The sequence below is a fragment of the Anser cygnoides genome, chromosome Z (assembly GCF_040182565.1).
Source record: "Anser cygnoides isolate HZ-2024a breed goose chromosome Z, Taihu_goose_T2T_genome, whole genome shotgun sequence".
In the NCBI taxonomy this organism is placed as follows: Eukaryota; Metazoa; Chordata; class Aves; order Anseriformes; family Anatidae; genus Anser; species Anser cygnoides.
In genome coordinates, this window is record NC_089912.1 from 58,429,844 (window position 1) to 58,449,525 (window position 19,682).

Sequence of the window (19,682 nt, forward strand, 5' to 3'; positions counted from 1 at the left end):
AAGGCCAGCAGCATGCCAAGTGGCGTTGGTCTCAGGGTGACAGCTCAGTGCCAACACCTCTCACCACCTCCCTGCAAGCTCAAACCCCATAGCAAACCCCACAGAGAGACATTCTTACCCTCCCAGTGTTTCCAAGCTGGAGACATTTCTCCAGCCCTCTGAGAGGTCAAACATTTGTTCCTTTCCCCGCATACCAGCCTCTGCCCACCTCCCAGGCCAGGCACGGTGCCACACACGTGGTCCTCCCTCCTCTCCCAGCACCAGGATGGTTCCTGCTAAGTCATCCCTCCATCCCACACGCCGGCATGCCTGCAAGCACTGACAGCCAGAGTCGCTTGTGCAGCTCCTTATTGCCAGCAAACGGACAGTAAATGATTGGTGGTTAGTGTTTAATGTGCACGTATTAACTCTTAAGCTTTCAAAAGCTCTAATTAAGCCTGGCTTTCATTTGAAATCCACCCAAAGTGGGAGAGTAGGCCATTTGTTTTTACACAGCTGAGGAATGTGTGTTTAACTATCTCAGGAAGGAAAAAGAAATCAAAACCACTTGGAAATCTGGTAAACTCAACCACCTCTACTCCTTCAGCCTACTGGAAAGCTCCTCTCCCCACCATAGACCAGAGCTTTTGAGCACCTACAAGAGATGGCTGGTGTGAAACAAGGTTTATAAAAAGATGGTTGCAAAACCCAGCAGAGCATGGAGAGTTTTAAACCAGAACTTTGTTATTGTCCACCCAGCGCTGATGAATTTATCTGCTCTGTACTTGTGTATCATAAGGCATCTTTGCCTCTGCATTCCTGCTTCCCAGAGGTCCAGATCCTAAATAAGACAAGACATCTAGACAAAGCTGTGCAAACTCAGCTCTGTCTGACTAACTGTTTGGACAGGTTTTGCTTTAATCATAAACAGTATAGTAAATTAACGCTAGCCATGCTGAAATGTTTTTAATGCCTACGTGCTTTCTGCTCTGTGCCCAAAATAATGCTGTTTTGTCTTCTGCCAATTACACCAGCCTCTAAAAAGTTATCCTACACTTTGGGGAAACATGTTTTGCGAGATGCTAAAGGCACCCCAATTTGGGGGTCTGGAAAAGACAGCAATGAGATGTCTGGCAGTCAGTCTATGCCTGCACTCAGATGAAGAGAGTTCAGAATGAAGTGCTTATGGGCTCATGGGACTCTGCTTTTAGAGTGTGGGGCACTGGTGTGTGTGAATGAGACATAAGTTTGTGAGATTTTCCTATAACACTCACTGAAACTGTAGAAACACTTAAAGAAGTTTTAAAGGTAAAATATGAAATAAGATCTGGAAATTATATGAAAATGAGGAGATTTTTGTGAAAAAAAAAAAAAAAAAGCTTGAAAATCAGAAGAATTTCCTTGGTTTCAGCAGCAACTGAAAAATATATATATTTGGTTAAAATAGAAAGGGATGAAAAGTGGCTATGGTTTATATATATAACAGCTACATTACAGGCAAACTAATATTTTAAATAAAAAGTCAGTTAATCATGTTACAGAAAGAAGGCTTGTGATTTCAAATATCCACCTCTGCCAGTGACTTCTCTGTAATCCAAAAAGCTCTCCTAGACAATAATTTTCACACATGGTCTCCAGCATGTTGATCTTTGAATGTCTCACTTTCTGGGTCTTCAGAGCAGGGAAATAGCTTGTGCATACACTGAGCAGCAACACGCCAGGAATACCACCATTCTGGATGGTCAGTTTTTTCAAATGATTTTGTAGCCACTCCATTTTGATACCAAGATATGCTTCTGGAATTACTTTCCTCCAGACCTTTTCTGCAACCTCATTTTCCTTTCTCAAACTAACCAGAAAAGAAAAGAAAAGAGAAAAAAAAAAAAAAAAGGAGTCTCAGTTTTTTCCAAACAGGCTTCATCTCTGGAGCAACCGGTTCCTCCCAATCCTGCTTGAGACAATGTTTGCAATTAGCTTCCCAATAACACCATCTGTAAGAGCATCAGCCCAACCATGTTTTCACACCCAGGCCTCAATATGACCATGAAATCAAAACAAAGCAGTTTTTCCAACCACCTGGCAAGTTTCCCCAGGATTTCTGAATTAAAAGAGCCAGTGCAAGAAACTTTGGCCTGATTCAACCACAGCTATGCTGTCTTGTAGCCCATGGTGAAAATGTCCTGCAGATTTAACCACAATCAGAACTTCCTTTTGGGCAAGACCTTTTCCCAAGGTGTTTCTGTGGAAACTTTTGTCATCTGGCACCACCATGCCAGGTTCGTTGTGCTCTGCCTCCAGTCCTTAAGTGTTGCCATCTGCGACCAATATTAAAAGATGTTTTGAAAGCAAGAGGAGGCTAAGACAGAAGCAGTCACTAGGGTTCAGTTCTGAGTTAAGTGACTCTCAACCACCAGAAGCATTTACCCTTTGTCATTGCAGCTATATTGAAGCCCTGGCAAACCATGGGGTCTTGTGATGGGTAAGTTGGGAAGGTTCAGTCTGTTTCACTCTAATCTCATTTTAAATGACCTTGAGATTTTTAGCTGGTACAGCACTTCTCACCTTGTTTTATGCTCCAGTTCCATGTCCCTGTGCATGCTTTCACATGGACAAGGGCACGCTATAGGATCCTGGCCAACAGCTATTCAAAAAACACTTAGAAGATTCTAGCACTTCATCCGCTATCTTCCAAAGAAAATCTGCTTCTACTATGTATTTTAGCCAAAAATATGATGAAATTCTGGGACTGGTTGAAGGCTAATTCATACCATGCTGATATCTTTCCCCAGTGACGTGTTCAGACTCTTTCCTTCTTGGTACTGTGACATGATGGAATAGCTGCTCAATATATGCTGCTGTGCCACCCTCCAGCTTGATCAGAACAATCCGTGTTTTTACTGGCTCCAAGACTGCAGATTTGGAATTGAGTTCAGAATGTGTTTTAGGACATGCTGTTTTATTACTATTATCATTAGTAGTAGTAGTAGTATTCATCCTAAATACATAGAAAACATAGGCTTTACTTAACAAGACGCTTTAAAGAACTTTTCTACAGATTCCATTTGTTGCCACTTCTCCTGATGTTTATGACACAATTACTACCAAGAAATGAAATCAAACTGAGTATTTGCTCCTGTGGACAGGCTTCTGAGTGAATTCCAGGATCCAAGTTTTCCCCTGTATTTTCCTTCCCTCCTGTCACTGTCTCCATCTGTGATGGGTTTGAGATCCATTTTCTCTAAAGTCATGTGAAAAACAGCTCTTGAATTTTGACCATTTATTCCTGCGTCCTTCACAGATTTCTGTATTTTTCCATGCCTAGTCTTTCACTGCCTACATTTAAACACAGACCCTCAATCTTTGAAGCATATCTCTAACTGGTTATATGCAGGTTCAAACCGCCAGCTGGCTGGTACTTACTGGGCAAAGTGAGCTGCAAAATTTCTTTTTCTATTTGCCCATTTCCCTCATTTATAGACAAAAGTTCTTCCTTTCAATCTTTCACAGTTTTCGTGAACCATGTTACATGCCCTCACCCAACATTCTGAGCCATGTCTCCATATATTTCCATGCCTTATTGTGAGGGGTCCTTCTTCATGTATTGTTAGGCTGCACCAAGGAGCTCTCCAGGTTCTTTGGTAAATTCAGAAATCTCCACTGCAGTCCTGGGCCTTATTTTGTTGATCTTAAATTGCCACCTCCCGTAGAGCTGTGCCTTTTTTTCAGCTGCTCCAGGGATCTGGTGTTTGGGCATGCCAGGAGGGCTAGTCTCTGCAGGTGCTTTGCCGGTTCAGGTGGGGTCTCCTTGGGTGTGCTCTGGCAAGCTGAAATAAGTCCTTGGCATCATATGCCAAACACAGGGCTTCTACCAGATTTGGATAACAGAGCTTCTGTCCTGGGGACATGGTGCCGAGGTACCACTGAAGATGTTCAATCAAGTTTGCAGCCTGAAAATACCCCTGCCCCTTCCCTCTCTCCCTCACACACTTTTTATCCGTTCTCCAAGTTTTTCACTTGGACTACGAAATTAAACAGAAGCAAGAACTCCCAGGGAGTTTTTCCCTCTAAAGTAATTGGCTTCTGTGTTACTCAGGCTGGGATAATCCAGCCTTTCTGTTCCAGCTCCCTGTTGGTTACAGACAATGTGGAAGATATATGTGCCCAGTCTTACCAAATCTTCCAACTGGCCCAGTTCCTCATCCACTGACTCATCCAGACATGCTGGTCTGCATGCCTTTCATTTCGGAAGCTGATGTTTTCAGCTCCCTGAGTCTGTGTTGCAGGTCTTGTTGGACAGCACATCCTAGATTGGGCCATAACTTTCTCCATGTCCTCTGCTAGGCTTGGGGCAGCCTGAGCCTCTCTGATCTGCCTTGCCAGGTTGGGATGGGAGCTTTACCAGAGAGGTTCTGTGCCTCTTCAGACATTTTGTAGCTTTTGTCCTAAGATTTTTTTCTCTCCAAATACAGCTCAACTCTAAGCTCGTTCAGGGATGGTTCCAGATATTCTTTTAAACCCTTCTTGTTTCATCTTCTGCCCTTGTTTTAGATTCTGTGTGATCGTTTCCGTTATTTGTTCCAGCTTGGATCAAGAGGAATTACCAGACTGCGATTTCTCTCCCTGGGAACCGGATCCTGCTGCTGATACTAACATGACTCCTTATGTCACAAGCAATTAATCAGTAGTCAGGGCCTCCAGGGTTGTTCTGTCAGGAGGCAGTGTTGCTACTATAGTCAAGTAATGCATGAGTGCCATCCTTTTTAGTCATAAAGAATATGTAAAAATATGCCTTATTTTCCTAAGCAGAACAGGAGGCACCCAGAACAATTTCCATGTTTCTAAGCATTTTTCTAGTGGGCACTTCATCATCAGGACAGCACTATATAAGCCTTTATCATATCACCTTTTTTTTGTCACTCCAACCTAAACAACCACTGCCTAATCCCTCCCCAAAACTGTTACTATGTTTAATCGTATTTAGAAATTGAGGCCAAAATTAAAGCCTTTGTTCTGAATAACCTAATTTTCTACTGTTTGTTTGCACTGTGACTTGGGCATTTTATTATGTTTGTGTGTTATTAGCCCTAACTGTAATTCATCAAAGAATTAAAAAAAAAAAAAAAAAAAACACTCTATTTTTGCAGCTCTTTATTAACTGACATGTCCCTGAAAAACTTTCCAACTACCTGGCCTTAAATTCTAAGTCAGGTAAGTTTCCACCTGCCTCAGGTATCCTAGGAAATGGAGTGCTTTTCAACGTACTTCAGTTTTACTGCAATTCCATTGTAATTACATATAGAATATATATATTTTTAAGTGTATAATTACTCCTAAGTTTAAGTGTATGACTGCATTATTAACTCTCTGTTCTTAATGGAACAGAATTTAACCTGCAGTTGTACTAGAATTATTCTGACATTTTTTGTAACAGTTGCATATATATTAATGTAAAATAAAACTTTTAAATAATTACGGTGTAAGGTAACTTGTGCACAGAGATTCTAAAAATAAAATTCTTTAATCACAAAAGTCCATGTATAAATGAAATAATTACCCTTAATATAGCCTTTTTTTCCAAATATATTTGTCAAAATCTTTAACATCAAAGCAGTGACAGAGTAGTGTAATAAATCTGAAAGCTGTGCTAATATGGATAACCTGCCTTTTAACATGAATTTGTAGCAATTATAGACATAAAAAAGTGGAACCATTTGGTAATTACATAGGACATGTGATGAGATCACAGTCAAGTAATTATACTGTAGATTTTGTCTTGTAGTTGGATCTTCCTTTGGCCACTGGTTTTGTAATGAAAATAATTCCTTGAGACCTGGGTTCAAGAGTGAAGGCAACAGGCAATTAAATATACTGTGGTCTAAAGCAAATTTAGAATGACTTACAATTATAGAAGCTTGAGTCAACACTCCATTATTTTTACACTTTCATAGTGTCTCTGATGTTGACGGAACTAAACAGCTGTAAAATTGGTCCAACAGACTGGATATCAAGCCATTTTAAGAACAAGCTTATGAGGTTTTAGGTATTTCCTACCAATAGCTGTATTGTCAATATAGCTAAGAACAGCCTTTTCTCATGACTAAGAGCTGTTCGCTGTCAGCACTGATATGGCTTTGATTTAGTTATCACAGCCATTAAATTCCCAGTCAAAACCAGAAGTGGAAAAATGGGAGAAAATATGAGATATAATGAGGACAGAAACATTAATAGCCTGTCTTATTTGAACTGGAACAAAGTTATGTTCGAGCTTGGTCTGAGATAAGGGCAAGTGGCTGAGCACCATTCCTCTTGAAATGGCTCTGTCTGAATGGCTGAAACTCAGCCATTCCTATTTATTCTTCTTTTCAAGTTGTAAAATCTAAAACCCCATAAGATAAGCAGTAGGTGACCAAAAACAGAGATACAGTGATTAACTGGACATGTAGGAGAAATCCAGATGGAGTAGAAATACACACTTTAATAGAGGTTTATAGATTTTTTTGTCTCAAAATGTTTGGGTTCAAAAAATGTTTAATTACAGCAGAAACAGACAAGTTAAAACTCATGTGGAAACTCACATTAGATAAAGGGAAGTGTGCGAGATCTACTCTGTGAGAATGTCCTAGATAATGAGTGACAGCTGTGAGGTTTTGGTCTCACTTTCATTTTAATGGCATCCTCCAGTGATATGCACTGGATTTCAAGCCTTTGTGGCACTGTCAGCTCCTGTGATGATCCACAGAATATGGGCATTTGACAGGTCTTTAATAAACAGTTTGCTGCTGGGATGAATTGAAGTTCAGCTGGATCTAGCTTGAGTTCAGCAGAAGAGACAGTGTTGTTAACTCACCTTTTTGGTACAAAAGAAAAAGAGAAGGAAGAAAAAAAAATCCTTGGACACCTGCTATCTTTTCAGACACTAATTATGAGAGACCTCATTTTTGCAGAGGATCAAAATGGAGTAGCAAACGACAGTAATGCATTGTCTCTCAAAGAAAACTGCAGCTAAAAGCACTAGAAAACACTTTTTATTTTTTTCTCAGATTTTAACCCACCTGTAGTCGATTAAAAACCCTCCAGGGAACTCAGTCTGATGGCTTTTTGGCAGAGATGGGCTCTCAGGGCTGCGTTTTGTTTCCGTTGCATTAAGGGTCTTGTGGCGCTGACTCATAGAAGCAGTAATTGCCAGCTGGACACTGTCCACGCCAGGGCATGGGCAAGGCAGGCAGACTTTCGCCCTGAAGATGAGATTGCTAAGGAAGAGGGAAGAGGAGCAAACCAGCTGTGGCCCAACCGTCTATTTTAGATACTGCTATTCCCTCCATGGAGAAGGAGATGGGTTGGAGTTGGGCCATCTGCGGCAGCACCTGCCTCCATCTCTTTTGTTCCTTCTCCATCACAAAAGAAATGGGAACCTCAGCTCTGCAGGACTTTTCCACCCTACTCCGAGCTTCCTTTTTCCTTCATCTCTCTGTTGCAAGAGTGACCCAATTCCCCACTCTTTATTTTATTTATTTATTTATTTATTTATTTATTTATTTATTTATTGGCACAAATTTATTTGTCTTATTTGCCTTTTATTTTCATTTAGGCTGGCTACAGTTCAAGTGATGCTGTAATCTCAATGAGAAAACCTAATAGTTATGATTTAGCAAAAGGAAGATCTTTTCTGGTGCCAATTTAGCAGAATCAGTACAGCAAAAGATGGGAACTTGCACCATTTACTGAAAGCCTTATTAGCTAGAAAAGCCTTTCTTCCACAGAATTGTGTTTCCCAAACATGAATATTCTTGGGAGCCATACCTGAACCTGATGATTTAAGATGATCTCTAATTGTGTAGATAGTTTTATGTTGCATACTGTGTGAATACTTGCGGAACTGAAACCATACAGAGAAAACCTGAAGAATGCTCCTGGCATGGATAGGCACCGTAAGGACTTGAGGCAAATTAGAAAGGGTGAGGTGATGTTCTTGGGCAAGATAGAACCTGATTTAATATCTGTGATATCACCCAAAGAAGATCAAGTTTTGATATGCTATTTTCTGTATGGGCTGTTGAATGCAACCACTCACGCAATTATCATATCAAAAACCTGAAGTTAATGGAAGCTGTAGCAATTGAGTAAACTGGGACTAAAATGGAGGAAGTAGGGGTTCTTTTGTTGCTGTTGTTGAAAAAATAATATATACCAACATGTGAGTAGTGTAAAATACATATCCTTCCTCCATGACCTTTCTGGAATGAAAGAGCTAGGAAAGAAAATAAAATTCATGAACTCAAGTGACCATTTGTCTGTAGAATTTGAGGTCTTAGTCTTATATTTACACAAAATACTAAAAATAAAAATTAAAAGTAAAATAAAAATAAAAATAAAAATAAAAATAAAATAAAAATAAAAATAAAAATCAGTCATGCCAGAGGCATACACTCAGGTGAATAAACTTTTTAAGGTGTATGTGTTCCTGATGGCCCCATTTATGCATAACTGGAAAGATGTTTGTCCTAACATGTCCTTTCTTAAAAATATCTGGACTGTATAATGATTACAGTGAATACAATTGAGAGTGACATTTTAGAAGAAGATAATTATGCATCACCTATACATAAATAGGAGAGCAGACAAGTATTAAAGTAGCCCAACTGAATGAAATCGGACAGTGTATGCTATCATAAGTGACAGCAGACATGTTTTGTTCCCTGCTCTATTCAGGGCTGTTAGCTGATTAGTTATCTCACTGGGCTGAGTCTCCCCTGAAGTCTCACGGCACATAGCTATAGCTTCTGCACGACTCCTCCACGAGGGAGTTTGTGGTGACCTGGATAGCTTTCTGCCTGGTCCTGTGAGACAGAACAGAAAAAATGATGGGCCAGTTTGGGTCATCTACTGCCTTAAGGAGAAGAGGTGAAACCTTCTTGTTGCCAAACGGCTCGGCCAGCACTTCTTACAAGAGGTCTAGTGGCATGTTTCCAGTTGTGTCTGTGTGCTGTTTCATGACCCTGGATTGGAGTGAATGGAGCTGGCTTGGAGTTCCATGCAGGTCATGACTTTGACTTAGGGGTCGTGTTCAGTGCAGTGAGTTGGCTCCAGCCTCCAGAGTTGCTCCTCGTACCATACCCAACCAGAGTCAGAAAGCAGAGAAACAAAAAGTTGTATTGAGCTGTAATTCAAGAAAGGTCTAAATGCATAGGTTATTTCTCAATAGGAAAGCAGATGGTAGCTAAGGTAGGGCTACACTTAGATTTTTCTCAAAACTAATGTAGGGGCTCTTTTCATTTCTAATACTACAGAACACCTCAGCTATTGGATTGCTTTAAATACTTTCCATCTCCATTGAGTTATTAAGATAATAATAGAAATAATAACATGCATTTAATATTACATTTTGTTAATCCTTATGCTACAAAATATCATGGCTCTTCTCTTGTTTGGGATTTTTCTTCAGGTAGTTAATAGTTGGGGTTTTTTTGTTGTGTTTTTTTTTTTTTTCTTATGGTGCCCAAGGCTTTTCCACTCTTTTATTTACTTTTGTATATGGAAATCACATAACGTTAGGAGACAGGTTCTGAGGCTGGAGGACATAACTTAAGGAGAAGGGGAGAGGCATAGATTATATCCTGAGGGAACTGGGGAAATCCAGGAAAATTCCACCTTGCTTTTTTTTTTTATCTCTCTTTCACATTTTGCTACCTGTCTCAAACTGTTGTGAAGCTAAGGTGTGGTGGAGGGGAACTCAGGATGAGGAAGGAGGCTCTGGGTCTTCTGAGATCAAAGACTCTGATCACCAACACATTGCAATGCAGAGTCCCTGAAAGGGCTTCCTGACAGGAGTTCAGGAAGTCAGCTAGGCAAAGGAGAGGCAAAAAAGCATGCCAGGGACTGAAAGCTGGATGCAACTTTTGGAGAATGGGGCTTAGATTAAATTGAGTCAGGACTGGTTTTACCAGATGTTTGGGTGCAGTTTTTCATTGGAGAGGACGTTTGGTGAAGAAGCAGAGAAAGGAAAAATAGAAACTGTAAACTGTGGGGTGGGAAGTTTGTCTTGTATGAGAGATGAAGCCAGAAAATGTGCAGAGAGGATGGACAGAAAAAACTGTGCATGGGCAGCATGGGGAGAGCAGTTGTCATCCTGATTACCATGGAGAGAAGTGAAAAGGGTGCATAAAACCACCAGCTGTTGTTGCAAGGAAGCAAAAAAAGCTGGAGAGATGCTGGACAGTTGGAAATTTCAGAAGGTGGAGTTTAAGAAAACCTAGATATTCTTCCCAATGTGTGACTGACTTGCTGTGAGACCTTTTAGCTGTGATACATATAAGTAATAATAATTGCAGATAGTTGCAGAAGTCAGATTGCTCACAGAAAATAGAACAGTGAGGTAAAACCATGCCTTTTTACAGGACCATAACCAAGGGCCACAGACGCTAGTGCCCAGAACCAGGAACACTTCCCAGGTGCAGGTTCAGGTGTGCCCCCCAACCTTATCTCCCCTCCAAAATCTCATTCTTATTTAAGTGAAAATAAATCACAGCACTGAAAAGCAATATGCATTAGAGATTCAGTATCTTCAAAGGTTGCTGTCTGTTGGCACTTTTTATTTATGTGGTTTAATTTGAATAAAGATGGTGAATACCAGTGGCTCAGCATTCCTTAAGACTCAGCTGACAACTCCCAAAAACATACATAGATTGAGGATAAGAAGTTATTAACATAATTGTCTTGTTCTCAACCGCAATCTTTGCCTCCTGTGTTCCAGCACAGCTTTGCACCACTATTTGTTACTGTTTACTTCAAATTCAGCAGATCCAGATGACTTTGTTCAGTAAACATCAAGAGAGATCTGGCCTAATTGAAGACAGTCCAGAGCAGATGAGGAAGACTGATTAGAGGTCTTGAAAGTATGATCTACAAAGGGGGATTGGAAAACTGGGGTTGCTTCATTTAGAGAAAAGAAAATTGAAGGCATAAAACAATCCCAAAATACATAAAAGACTGTGACAAATAAATAAATAAATAAAATCTTCATTCCCCCCGTGCACAGAGCAAGTAACAGTGGTCTAAAAATGCAGCAAGGGAAATTTCAGCTAGTCACTAGGTGAGGTAGTCATCTCCTTTAGGTGTTGGTGCCCAGCCTGATGATTTCAGCAAGTGGACGACAGACTGACTGAGCTGCACAGATCCAGATAGCCTCCTCTCCCACCAGCGCTTCTGCAGAACTGGAGAGGAACCAGCAGGGTACTGGCAGGGAAGGCTCCAGTGTCTTTGCTGAATAATCTATGACCTTTCAATACATTTAAGAGTGTATCACCAGCTATTATTGTAAACAAAGAACTGCACCTAAAATAGCTGCAAATGTTAGTGATTAGGAAAGCGAGACAGATAAGTGCTTTATAGTTCTGCGGGAATTCAATAGCAAGAAAAAAAATCAAACATTTACTTCTAGACTCCAGCAGAGAACATTTTGTTTGTCTATTGTTTTGAAAACACTGCTTCCTTTTTTGTATCTCTCCAAGTGTCCTTCATTCTCCATTGCTTCAACACAAACTTCTTTCTGTCTAAGGCTTTTTATGTTATATCACCACCATGTACAATATATCCTTGTATATAACCAGTAAGGTTGCTCCTTACTCTCTCCTGCTTGCAATGTCAGAGGTATGACATTTTTTATTAAATTTTACAAGCAAGATATTTTTTTCTCACATTCTAAGAGTACATGGAAGGCGTTCCTTGAAAACTTCCTCAGAAACTGTTCTGTTCACGTTCACTGTTCTTTCCTAAAAATTCTCCCATGCTGTGACATCTGAAAAAAAATAAAAATAAAAATAAAAAAAATGGTTGTGCTTACTAATGTGATCTTTACTTTGCCTGTGGCTAATCATACATCTCAGAAACAAATCAATGTAAGCATGCATAACCTCTCATGTTTGTAGTGCTTTTTGAATGATTTCTTGAGTACCATTGTCTTTCGGGCAGGTTTGCTCTCACAAAATGATAGTTGTCTTTAGTGGTTCTTTCTCTGAACTGGTTGCCTAGATTTCCTTTATAATCTGTTACTGGAAACTTTAAGGATAAAGCCCTTCTAGCCTGAGTTAGCTAGGTCAGCTGAAACACCATTTGGTGATGATTTCCTCTCAGTTGTATCCAAAGGGATTTCATAATGAGTAGCTTAGATCAGTCCATAGTCAATATCTAAAGATTTCTGAGTTTAATTCTCACTTATATGCCTGTCATATTCAGGTCCCCAAAGGAACCTCTGGGACGAGCTACGGAACAAACTATAATGATAGCTTGTAGAAAATTTCACCAGTATAATACTATAATGAAAACATTATTTGGAAAAAAAAAAAAAAAAAAAAAAAGAAAAAAAAATCACTCTATGTCAATTCAGTGTCCACAAGCTGTAAGAAAATTCTTTTGGCAAATGACATCTATAATGTTCTTTGACTTGCTGCCATCTGTTATTGCTGCCTTATAATCAGGGTTGTTTTCAGACAGACTGTGCCTGATTCCTTGATGATAAGCAGGGTGTATATATTAACAGAAGTTACTGGTAGATAGATCTGTAACATGGGCAGGGCAAGAAAAGAATTGGGCAGATATGTATATTTGTGTAACACTTATAGCTGGCTCCCAGAAAGAGGGTTTGCTAGTCTTTAGGTGTGGTGGCAACAGTGTCTGTAATTAGGTGCAGGAAAGGGAAAGAGCTTGAAGAGCTTGTGAATTGGAATGACCTTTAGGGTGGAGAAGGTCACTTCTGCACTGTACTGAAAGTCACAGTACTGCTGAAAGAGGCACAGATGTCAATACATCTCCATACAGGTCAGCCAATCAAGGTAATTTAAAATAATTATAAGAGGACTAAAGATAAGATGAGGGGAAATTGCCTCAAGTTATGGTAGGGGAGGTTTAGGTTGGTTATTAGGAGAAATTTCTTTACTGAAAGAGTTGTGTGGCGTTGGAAAAGGCTGCCCAGGAAAGTGCTTGAGTCATCATCTGTGGAGGTCCTCAAGAAACGTGTAGATTGAGAACTTAGTATCATGGTTTAGTGGTGGACTTTAGTACTAGGTTAAAGGTTGGACTAGATGGTCTTAGAGGTCTTTTCCAACCTGAACAATTCTATAATTCTATGAAAATTTTACTCAAAAATACTAAGGTCTATATAAAATTTATGTCCGAGGTATTATAAGTAAGCTTAGAGCAGCAAAGGAGAGGCTTGGAAATTTTGACAGAGAAGATACAGATATAAACACAGATATAAATGATAGATATAGATATGTAATTATTTTTTTCATCTTTAACCCCTCTGGTACAAATTTGGAGGTTCCTTTATAAGCATGAATTTCAGAAAATCGTCTGAAGTTTTGTATACTTACATCACAGTTTTAATTTTTGCTTTACAGAGCAAAATATTGCATGCCTTTAACTGTCATCTACTCCAAAGAGTGAGGCAGTAGCTAAACATAATATATCAGTGGTTTTGTGGGGTCAAGAGCTACAACTGCAGGTTAATTTGAGTAAACCCCAAAGTCTTGGATTTACAAAAAGCAACATCTTACTGGTTATAAATACCTGAAATGCTCTCTCTTCAGAGCCTTGGGTGCTTCCAACCTCTCTGTTTTTAAAGCTCTGTGTCTTCATCAGTACATGAAAGCAGTGTTGTGTGTCCTTCCTGAAGGGATGTTCAGGGAGGGAAGGACAGGAAGAAGCTCCATGTCTCCAGTGTAAAAGGAGAATCTAGTGTCTGTATTGCAGACATATGGATTAGGAGGACATTTCTGCTGTGGACAGAAATAGTAGCCATTACGGGCATGTTTATATCCTTTTCTTGGAAGATCTAGCATCAACTACTTCGCTGGATGGACCATCAAATTTGGCATGCCTGTTTCTGTTTTCTTGCAGTCCTTCCAATAAAACTTCTTCAAGTCCATTAACAGAACCTATAGAGTCAGGTGTGGATCTTCCTTACAGTGACAGGTCTGAGAAAGTGCATCATTTAAAAGGTAAATAGTTTTCCCACAAACAGAGCCCAGCAGTGAAGAAATTTAATTCAAGGTATATATCTTAGCTCCAAAGACTTGTCAGATGCTGGGCTGCTCTCTCAAAGAGATTAAAACCACATGCCTCAGCCTCAATTGTAGAAGGATATAGCAGGTGGCATTGTCCTGCATTCACAGGGGATGAACAAGGCAATTTGATAGAAGACCTACAAGTGAAATCCTGGCATCTTTGAAATCAGTGAAAATTTTGCCATTGGGTTTACACTAAGATTTGAATGCCAGCATCCCATAGGTCAGGAGGAACCACAAGATAAAGTTTATCAAACTGTTCTGAGGAACATCCAGGCTCAGCTGCATTTAAATTTTGATTCTTCTTGCATGTAAAATAGGTTAGTTTACCTTAGCAGGGCTTAAATGACTACTGCTTGTGAGGCTTAGCAGGAACTTTGTCCACAGCAAAGTCCAAATTATATATTTGAAGCCAAACAACCTGGACTTTTCTAATTTCAAGTGTCAATAGGACTTTGTGTCACGCTGTTCACATGAAAGAACAGACTATCTCCTTTTTTTCTGCTGCAGCAATTTACACAAAGAATAATAAAAATAATAGTAATGATAATAGTAATAAATACATCAGCAGTTTTTAGAATAGAGCTGTAAACCACATGTCCTTTTCCTCATAGAAAGCCCTGAAAATGAAAGGTTACCAAACCCTTGGTAACGGCTGCTCAGGGTTTTCGCACTAAATAAAGCTGACAAAAGAGATGAGCAATTTTGTTTTGGTCACATTCTGAATGTCAGTATCACTATTTACTGCCTCGCGAAGTAATCAATTGCACAAGAGGTCCAGCAGCTCTCACTGGCCCTATTGATTGAAAACCAGAGCCGTGGCTTGCTATTTCTGTGTTCAAGCCACCTTATATCCCTTTCTACAGTGACCTTTGCCTGTACACTTCTAGTGCTAGGGCTTTTGAAGCATGTATCTAGTGAACATGCATTCAATGTATTTCCATCCAATTAAAATTCTTTATTATCATTCCCTTTTATCTAGCCTTTGTAATTGGATTCCCATTTTCTCAATTTTCATGATTTTCATGGCAGCAAGGGGGAAAGTGATAGCAAGTCCCCGATTTAAAAAAAAAAAAAAAAAAAGTTATGATTTAATTTATTTTAAAGGGTTAGTTTTTTTTCTTTAGCTGAGTTTTTGAAGCGAGGGAAGAAAAAAAAAAGACTTCTGTGATAATGCTATCATTTGTCCATCTGTGTTCTCCACTTAATAACTCTGGGATCTTTTGGCCTATTTCAGTCAGATCTGAAGATGGGTTTATACCTCTCTTGTAATATCCTGATGATCCTAAGCTCCTGAAAGGTATATGAAATTGGCAGGTGGGTAGAGGAAAGAGATCCAACAGCCACAGAGAGAAAAATCCTGTGGTGTGAGCAGGTATCACTCCAGTCTGAGTACCTAGTTTCCCATGGCACATCTCTGGTTCCACACAAGCTGTGTGATAGCTGTGGGATGTCAGGGGGGACTGAAGGTATTGCAGCTTTTCATCACAGAGGATACTAAGTGAGGGAAAGGAGAGGGCTAGGAGAATAAGCACACCCAAACTGGTAGGAAAACAGGTTTCGTTAATGCCACTAATTATGAAATATCATTTGTAAGTGTCACAGTCTGGTGAGTTGTTTCCAAAGTTGTTTGTGTCTAAAGTATTTTCTGCTCTACAGCTACTGGTAGATCTTGAAAATATGTTTAAGGAGCATGTTATACACCAAGATAAATACCGAAGATAGGTGAAATGCATCACTACCTAGAGGTAACTGTGGAGGGACTATATTAGTCTGCATGCTTCCCTCTTCTACAGGGCTGACTTTCAGTGAGATGAGTTAAAGACTAATTGACCAGGGTTTTGTTATTGTTAAAAACATGGAGCTGTATGGAAAAGAACATTTGTATTGTCTTAAAACTTAATGATTTATTTCACAATGAATCTACTAAATTATTATTCCTTCTCTTGTGTAAAATGTTCCCTTTGGGAGAACTTCAGAAATGCTTGTAAGTCAGTAATCTAGAAGCTGTGCCACAAATATTTAGAGTTACGGAAGTCTGATCATACTCTTAACCTCAGATAGTCTCTTCCTTGATTGATATTCCAAAGTCCTGGTCAAAAATCTTTAGATGACATCACCAGCATGGAACAATGATAGCTATTTTGTATTTTCCCTCATGTGATAGAAGAAGAAAGCCCTGAATTCAATACTCAGCAACAGCATTCTATTAAAAGGTCAAATATTTTTGATAATCATCCACAGAATGCTAGGAACTAGGAGTTTCAAATGTGATGGAATACTTGTGATTATAATTGCAAGGAGACAAATATTTTGCAAACCTAAGCCATTATGCTTACAGTAATATGAGTCATTCCAAGTCTTTCTTCCCTGTTAAGTAAGGTACTGGATAGCCTTTGGATAACAGGAAAGTCAAATTAATGGAACAGAAGGTTAAAACAACTAAATAACTCTAACTTGGCAAATAGAGATAGGTAACAAGATAATTGTCTGTAAGTAGTTGAAGAGAGGAATAAGAATAGTTTCACATTGCTTAGGGGAGTGTAATTAGATATAATAGAATGAAATTAAGCAATGGAAAATATTATGCTTAATATTAGGAAGGAAAATCCTAATGAAAACCTCATTCAAAACTTGGAATAGACTCCAAAGGTAACTCTATTAGAGAAAGCTTTGGTTCTTCCAGTAAAAAGCAGGAAAAAAATAAAGAAGAAAAAAAAAAAAAAGAAAAAAAAAAAACACCAGCTCTGCACTGTAAGTGCAATAGGGCAATCTTCAAAGGATTTTCTGTCTTTAGTTTAGTCTAATCCCATACCTATTGCTTTAGTATAATGGTACAATGAAAGAGGTTTCTTTGAAGATGATTTGTTGGTGTCCTTCCCTTTTTGGTGTCAGAACCACCATTATCACATCTAGGCTTTCTAAGTATTGCATTTATTTGGGTCAGTTAAAAATCCATAATCCAAAAGCAAAAGCAAAGGTGATTTCTCCCAACTAATATCTTTTTTTTTTTTCTCTGAAAAAACTTTCCTACTTTCACACTTTCCTAGCAATATTTTTTCATCCCTGGCAGCTGTTGTAGGCTCTCTCCTCTCATTTTTAGATATTTGGTTTTGGAAGGGAGAGGCAGTGAGGAGATTCACTTTCAACTCCTAATTCTCTGGAAATAAGATGTGGAAAAGACTAGCTTTCATTATTTGTATTCATATGTTAGACCCAACATTATACAAGTCAATTCTTGTAAGTTGGTAAGTGTTGCTTGCATCAACGTCATTCTGCTAAACTTTATACATTTGTCATCTAGAATATATTACAGACCAGGGCTTGGAGGCATTCTGTCCTATGTATTTTTATTAGCTTATTTACCCTGAACATAAGAAGCAGTATTGGGTGACCAAGCACTGATGAAGTTTTCCCTCCATTATGATGTGCACAGACCTCCCTGCATGTATTTTGCTGATTCATCAGGGTGGTCCAACAACAGGTCACATTTTCACTGGTTGGATCTTCAGTACAGTCAAAACATTGTCCCTTCTTTCATTCAAATCAGGAAACAGTTTTTGTCTTAGCCACAGCATTTTAAGGTAATTAGCAAGACATAGTTTGCAGGGAGAATGATAACATCCTTTTTCAGAACAAGGAATACAGTTGGAAAAACTATGCATTTAGAGCACACAGTCTTGTTTTAGGTCTGAGACAGAAGCAGCAATCTCCAAAGGAAATTGTACAAATGAGAATATTCATTCTGAATGGAAGCAAGCACAGTAGGATGAAAACATTCAAGCATTGTATTTCTGTTTTTCTAACTTGTATTTCTTGGATGGATTCTACCTCCTCTTTTAGCAAATCTGTCTTATTAATATCTTATTTAAAAGACAATGTGCACTTGCAGCCCAGAAAGTCAGATGTGTCCTGGGCTACACCAAAAGCAGCATGCCCAGCAGGGTGAGGGGGGGAGATTCTCCCCTTCTGCTCTGCTCTCATGAGAACCCACACGGAGCCCTGTGTTCAGCTCTGGGGCCCCCAGCATAAAAAGGACATGGAAATATTAGAGCAAGTCCAGAGGAGGGCCATGAGAATGATCAGAGGGCTGGAGCAACTCTCCTATGAGGACAGGCTGAGGGAGTTGGGGATGTTCAGCCTGGAGAAGAGAAGGCTCAGGGGAGACCTTATAGCAGCCTGCCAGTATATAAAGGGGGCTACAGGAAAGCTGGGGAGGGACTCTGTCAGGGAGCACAGTGACAGGACTAGGGGGAATGGCTTTAAACTAAAAGAAGGTGGATTTAGATTAGATATAAGGAAAAAATTCTTGACCATGATGGTGGTGAGGCATTGGAAAAGGTTGCCCAGAGAAGTTGGATGGGATGCCCCATCCCTGGAAGTGTTCAAGGCCAGGCAGGACAGGTCTTTGAGCAATCTGGTCTGGTGGAAGGTGTGCGTACAGCCAGGGAAGATTGTAACGAAATGATCTTTAAGGTCCCTTCCAACACAGACCATTCTGTGATTCTCTGATTCTGTGAAACTCAGGTTTTATTTATTTTTTTTTCCCATACTTGTTTTAGCTTTCAATGCTACTGTTTCTATTTCAGACCTTAAGAAGGGCTTGTGCACCCCCAAAACTTGTCTATGTTTTCCAAAACATCTGTTGGTCTAGTGAGAGATTTCATATCTCCCAAAGATCTTGCCATGTTCATAATTCCTCCAGGAATTTGTTATTCCCATGACACATGGCAGCAATATGTAGGAAGTCAATGAAAACTTTCGTCTCAGTTTTGCTCAAACATCTGTTATTTTGCCGGTTTGTTTGCTGGAGCTGCTGTTATTCCGGTTTCTGTGCATGACATGGGTCTTTCCCACCACGACATAGACAACATGATTTTGGAGAGAAAGCTTTATTTTCTTGCCTTTATATCTTTCATAAGAAATCCCTTGGCTGTTCACAGGCTGATCAACACTGAACTGCTTCTGGAAGTAAAATCTTCTTTTTACCTTTTCTGCTTCTGCACAGGCCATGCTATGGAGAGAGCTAAATGATCGGGATTCCCTCCCAACCCCGCTATTGCACATCCTGGCTCTGTCTGTCTTTCTTGTTGTGCAGAAGCTGTGTATAATGTTTTTTCTCAGACAAATGTGATGAGCAATCAGCAAATATAAGATTTGCTTTCTCAAACCTGTTCTTCATACAGAATCACGGTCATGTTGTTGTGAGCCCGTGACTCATTCGCAGAGTTAAGGATCATGTTTACAGTGTCAGGAGCAGGAATTATTCCCTTCTGACTACTTTTTGGAACACAAGACAGAAAATCATCTCAAAAGTATTAGGGATAGACAGAAAGCATTACCCAGCTCTGTGCTGAGAACAATCAACAAACCTAGACTTGAAGGGAACCATCCATTTAACTCAAAATGAATGTTTGCAACCACAGCCACTGGATTTCATTGTTACTTAACACACCCAAAGTACATTTTGTTTGGTAAAGGAGACTTTCTTAATACAATCACAATGGAAAAATTTCTGATCTAATAGAAACAAGAGGACACACGACTATTTAAATTCCAAGATAACAATGTGACACAGATGAAATCTATTTCTATTCCTCACCCTTTTCTCATGCTGCAGAAAAATGTTCTTAATTCTTTAAA

At 39.4% G+C, this 19,682-nt stretch overlaps 1 protein-coding gene across 1 annotated transcript in view; it reads left to right on the forward strand.

The window, feature by feature from the left end:
• The window catches only part of LOC106037293 (urea transporter 2), a 323,613-nt gene that overhangs the window by 73,499 nt on the left and 230,432 nt on the right, over positions 1 to 19,682 (forward strand). The window lies entirely within an intron of this gene.